This window comes from Eubalaena glacialis, chromosome 11 (genome assembly GCF_028564815.1).
Source record: "Eubalaena glacialis isolate mEubGla1 chromosome 11, mEubGla1.1.hap2.+ XY, whole genome shotgun sequence".
Lineage (NCBI taxonomy): Eukaryota > Metazoa > Chordata > Mammalia > Artiodactyla > Balaenidae > Eubalaena > Eubalaena glacialis.
In genome coordinates, this window is record NC_083726.1 from 117,089,842 (window position 1) to 117,095,841 (window position 6,000).

Consider the following 6,000-nt stretch of genomic DNA (forward strand, 5'->3'; position numbering starts at 1 on the left):
GCGAACTCTTAGTTGCAGCAGGCATGTGGGATCTAGCTCCCTGATCAGGGATGGAACCCAGGCCCCCAGCATTGGGAGTGTGGAGTCTTAGCCATTGTGCCACCAGGGAAGTCCCTAAAATTTATTTCCCAAAATAAACTATTTATTTATTTACATAAATTTATTTATTTATTTTTTTGGCTGCGTTGGGTCTTCGTTGCTGTGCACGGGCTTTCTCTAGTTGTGGCGAGCAGGGGCTACTCTTCATTGTGGTGCACGGGCTTCTCATTGCGGTGGCTTCTCTTGTTGCGGAGCACGGGCTCTAGGCGCGCGGGCTTCAGTAGTTGTGGTGCGAGGGCTCAGTAGTTGTGGCTTGTGGGCTTAGTTGCTCTGCAGCATGTGGGATCTTCCCAGACCAGGGCTTGAACCCCGGTCCCCTGCATTGGCAGGTGGATTCTTAACTACTGCGCCACCAGGGAAGTTCCAAAATAAACTATTTAATTTAAAAAAAGTTCTCCATTAAGGCAACAAATCACCAGAGGACAGAGAATGACCAGGGATGGTAAGGGACACCAAGCCACAGGCTGTTTCGGTGCTGCCTTGAGACCTGTTTGCTCCGTTTACTCCCAGCCCTCCTCCTCAGGAGTCTGTTCACCCAGATGAATCCTGTGGGGGAGGTTCGATCTACACACCTTAAAGGCAAATTTATTAGTTGTTTTTGGAACCCTACAAAATAAAGTAAAATTTAAAATAAAAAGGCATATCTTGACAAAATGCAGAGGAAAATGGGCAGGAGTTGTGCAGAGGGAAGAGGCGGACAGGTCACACAGAACCACCTGTTTGCAGAGAAGCGAACTTTATTAGTCATTGTTTTCCTTTTCTTTTTCTTAAAACACCACTTTCCCTTTTCGTAGAGCAAAAATTAGTGTCAGGTTCTATAAATTGCTCCTCACTCTTGAACACATAACTTCTCTAAAGCAGCTTCCACCGTGAAGGAGAACTAGGTTATCCCATAAAGCCGTCAAGCGCCTTCTCCTGTGAGCAAGTTTTTAGGCAGAATTTTCAAGAGAGGCAGTAGGTGTGGCTTCTTGCTTCACACATCCAATTAAAAAAAAAAAAAAGGATAAAGAGAAAGAAATCCAGCTGCTGAGAATTTCAGTGACATCAAAAATATCCCAGGGCTTCCCTGGTGGTCCAGTGGTTAAGACTCTGCACTCCCAATGCAAGGGGCCCGGGTTCCATCCCTGATGGGGGAAGATCCCACATGCTGCGGGGCGCGGTCCCCCGCCACCCAAAAAAATTCCTAAATAGGCAGAAATACTGTGTGAGCTACTCGGGGCCCAAACTTTCTTTTGAAACAGGTGTTATGCAGTTTCAATTTAAACTCTTTCTGGCAAGGTTTTCAGAAATCTTTCAACTAATGCTCTCCAAGAGCACAATCTTTTTAATAGACTTCAAAAAAAAAAACACTACCAACCCATATTACTTTTTTACATTAAAAAATGTTGAAACAATGCTGAACTTACAGAAAAGTACAAACCTGTTTTTCCTTGAACTATTTGAGAGTAAGCTTCCGCATGGGGCTTCATTTCTCCTAATGCCTTGGTGTGAGGCTGCTGCTACCTACCTAGTCCTCTGACCCCATTCAGGTTATACCAGCTGACCCAATATCGTACTTTATAGCAAAAGGATCCCGTTCAGGCTCTCCTGTTGCATCTACTTGTAATTATCTCTTTGGTCTGGAATAGTTTCTCAAGCCTCTTTTAAAAAATTTTTATGACCTTGACACTTTTGAAGATTACAGGCCAGCTGTTCTGTAGAATGTTCCTCAGCTAGGGTTAGTCAGGTGCTTCCTCATGGATGGATTCAGGTTGTGTACTTTTACAGGAGCATCTCAGAAGTGATGCTGTGTTCCTCCAATTTCATCCTAACAGATGGCACGTAACTCAATTTCCCATCACTGATGGTGTCCAGTGAAAGTACTTCTTTTCCCATTTGTAATTAACATTTACATTAATTGTAAGTATAATGTATATTACATATGCATAATATTAGTAATTAATAACATGTGTTTGGTGGGAAAGGGTTTTAAAATTGTGTAAATATTCTGTTCCTCATGAAACTTGGAGCTTATTCAATTATTTATTTTTATTGGTGTGGACGATGAGTTCCTATTTTATCTAGTGAGTTATAATCTGTCCGTTTTGTCACTTATTTTGATGCTCAAATTGTTCTAGGTTGGGCCAATGGGAGTGCCTTACAGCTGGCTTCCATGTCCTTTTGACGTGTCCTCATCATTCTTTGAGCATTTTCTTACTTTCCGACAGAACAAGGCGTCCTAGGCTCATCTTGTACTTAACCCTGAAAACAACAGTTTCTCTAAGCACTCTGGCTCCTGTAACTACAGAACGGCAATTAGAAGCCAAAATCTGGGCGCTCGATGGGCACAGTGCTATCAGGCTGTCACTGGTCCAGGCCTTCTCAGTGGACAGAGTTGGGGACACAGGTATGCATACACACGGTTACTGCTCTATTTGTTTCTTTGCCTATCTCTCTAAACATTCTGAAATCATGAGTCCACACTAACTCCCATTCCAGTTCAACATGGTAGGGTTCATTCTCCCATCTGCCTCTCTGATGGTGACAAATCTGGTTCCAATTATCCTTCTCACCCTACTTGGGGGCCAGCACCCTTGCTCAGGCCTCATAATAAGTGTTATGGATTCTTACATTGTGTAGTCCAGTCTCCAGCCCCGAGACTGACCCTGACCATGCTACACCGGGGCAGCAATGCCAATTCCTTTGCTCCACTGCGTTACCAAGATTCAAATAGAATGAAGTGATTGACTACAAGTAGCATCTGCTAAGAATCACTGAAGGCAGATACAACTGTTCCCTAGAATTCTACTGACTTAAAGTACTTAGAAATTATACCTAATTTACAACACCCTCTCCCCATGCCCTCACCTCAGGGGCGTGAGGCTCCTGTTTACTGACGGGTGATGTTGGTTATATTGATTGCTCTGCATTCACTGCACCTGTGTAAGCACGGGCTGCATACACTCACCCCCAGTCTGGAGAGGATGTGCCCTGCGGTGCACTCTCCTGCTTTCCATTCCGACAGCAGGGAAGGGGAGCCTTAGCTTATGTGCAGGGTATACGTGCATTCATGCACACCGACAGGTATATGCAGCATGGATACATGTGCCTTGCTCAAGCTTCTAACAGACACATTATGCTACGTGTATCTTCACACCAGGACAATGTGAACAGAATACCTCACTGCAGACCCGCCGCAGCCTCGGTGAGGCCCTGGCAGCTTTGGGTTTCTGAAGCCTCTCACCCTCACACCTGGCCAGTGGATGGCTTTCCGAAAGGCTGAGCACTTGTGAGGAGATTCCATTCTGCTTCCCTGCACAAATCTACCACTGTCCAGCAGGGTATCTGAGGCCCCTGGCAGACAACCCTTCTGCTGCCAACCCATGGGTCTACACACGTGAAGTGCACTCTAAAGAGGTAACAAGAGTTTCACGCGTGCAAGTTGTCCATCCCTTTTTGAACCTTAACCTATCTGCATGCCCACCCCGTGAGCCCCTGATTTCACAGATCTGGCATTTCATATGAAGGGGTGAAATTAAAGTCAAGGCGGTGGCAGTGCGGGGTTAAGACCGAAGGTTAAGACCCCTCTGGAATCCTGGCTCTACCACTTGTAATCTCGTGACCTTGGGCAGGTCACTTAACCTCTTTGAAATTTAATATTCCCTCTTATAGAATTGGGATAAAAATAGGGCCTACATCAGGAGACTGTTGCATAGATTGAATTAGGTTTAGAGTTTAGAAGCGAGCCTGGCATTTCTCTGGAATCCAGTGTATGTTAGGTTCTAAGCAGGAAGAGGCAGTTCACTTTCTTTTCCCCAACTGCTCTGCGTCACAGTGGGTCCTCCCCTCCGAGCAGAACGGTGGGATAACGGCTTGGTACCCATGTGCCGTATTTCATCGAATCTACAAGCCATCGATTTTAAGATACCCAATTTAAGAAATTATATTATGGCTTTAAAAAAGAAAAACATGCTGCCACGTGTACTACGAAATGCCAAACGATTGTAAGACGCCCCCTAGTTACTACGAGGATCTTCAAATGTCAAAAGAAGCGCTTCTTCTAGGAACCGCTGGGAAAGGGCATGTAACGCAAAGTGCGCGCACGTTTAAGCGCGAAACCAGCTTCGGCTGCACCTGCTCCGCGCGCGGGGGCGAAACGCGGGGCCCTTGAGGCGAAGCCTCGGTTGAGTTTCGCTTTCGGTTCGCAGGAAACGAAAGCTGGGCGGCGGGGCGGAGCGGGGCGGAGCGGGGCGGGGAGGTAGGCGGGGACAGAGATGCTGGCACAGAGGTGCTCGGCGCTTGGGGACAGAGGCGCGCGGACCGAGGTGGGGACATAGGCGCAGGGACAGAGTCGCAGGGACAGACGCGGGGGCCGAGGTGGGGACAGAGGCGCGGAGGCAGATGCGGGGACAGACTTGGGGACCGAGACTTGGAGACCGAGACTTGTAGACCTAGGTGGGGACAGACGGGGCCCCGCTCACCCCGCCCGCAGCGCCCGCCACGCCGCTGCCTGGAGGACCGGACGCGGTTGCTGAGTTTCTCCCTCATCCAACTTAGCAGCGCGGGTCTGACGCTTCGCTGCACCTGAGGCAAGTTTGGTGATACTTTTGGAAGCTTTCTTTCCAGGGAAGGCACAACGGGGCTGTGCTCAGATGCCACGTGGATAATTATGGGATTTTTTTGGGCTGAGCGAATTATAATAATGGTCTGTATTCGTTAATACGTACATTAGATCAGTGACATTTTCCCACGCTGATATATTTATTTGGACTTTTTTTGCACGACTGTTTTTAATTAAAGAAGAAATTGCAAAATCCGCCTCCTACCATCTCCCTCTTTTCCTGGAAGAAAGCTAAATTTAGACCTTTAAACCTAAAACTCTATTCTATGACCCCTGAAAAATCTGGGTTCATAGTGTTTTGAAAACTAAAGCAGAGCCTTTAACTTCATGCTTTACAGCATTGAGGTAGTTATACTTTGAAATTGTTCAAAAAAGAGGCAAATATTTAAAACATTTCTTTCTGGTGTTATATTGTGAGAGTGAGGCGGAGGGTTCAGACCTAGTCATCCAGGTGGTCTAATGTGCTCATACAAATCGGACTAATACAGGTGCACAGATCCATCTTGGTTTTTGGATCACTATCAAATAACTGAAGAAAAAAAACCCCGCTTTTTGTATTTTCACTAAAGAAAAATGCGTTGCACAGTTTGGGAACTTTTACACAATGATGAGCTTGCAAAGGGGAAAATGGGTTTCATCTGGAGTGTTCTAATCTGTGTGCCCAGCACATTACCATCACTTGAGAAACACACACGAATGATTAAGAATGAGGTCTGAATCTGTCGTTGCCATGATGGGTTGGATTTAGAAGACTGTGAGGCTTGTGTCATGTTCCAGGCATGATGATTTTGTTCCTCTTTGAGCATTTAAGGATGGAGTCAGTCCTCCTTGTAGAGAATCTAGTGGTGAGTGAAGAGCCCAGCTAGAGACCAGGGCCAGCCCAGGTTTCCATCATGTCTTATGTTGTTTCTCCGAAGACCCCAGTTGTTTCTGTGACTACAGTGATGACCAGTCTAAGCCAGCTGTTTCTATCATTCACGTCTCCCATTTATTATTTTTTAAATTTTATTTATTTTATTTTTTTAAAGACACCAATTGTACTTGAACATTTGTGTGTTTTTTTTTAATTAATTTATTTTTGGCTGTGTTGGGTCTTCGTTTCTGTGCGAGGGCTTTCTCTAGTTGTGGCAAGCGGGGGCCCCTCTTCATCGCGGTGCGCGGGCCTCTCACTATCGCGGCCTCTCTTGCTGCGGATCACAGGCTCCAGACGCGCAGGCTCAGTAGTTGTGGCTCACGGGCCTAGTTGCTCCGCGGCATGTGGGATCTTCCCAGACCAGGGCTCGAACCCGTGTTCCCTGCAT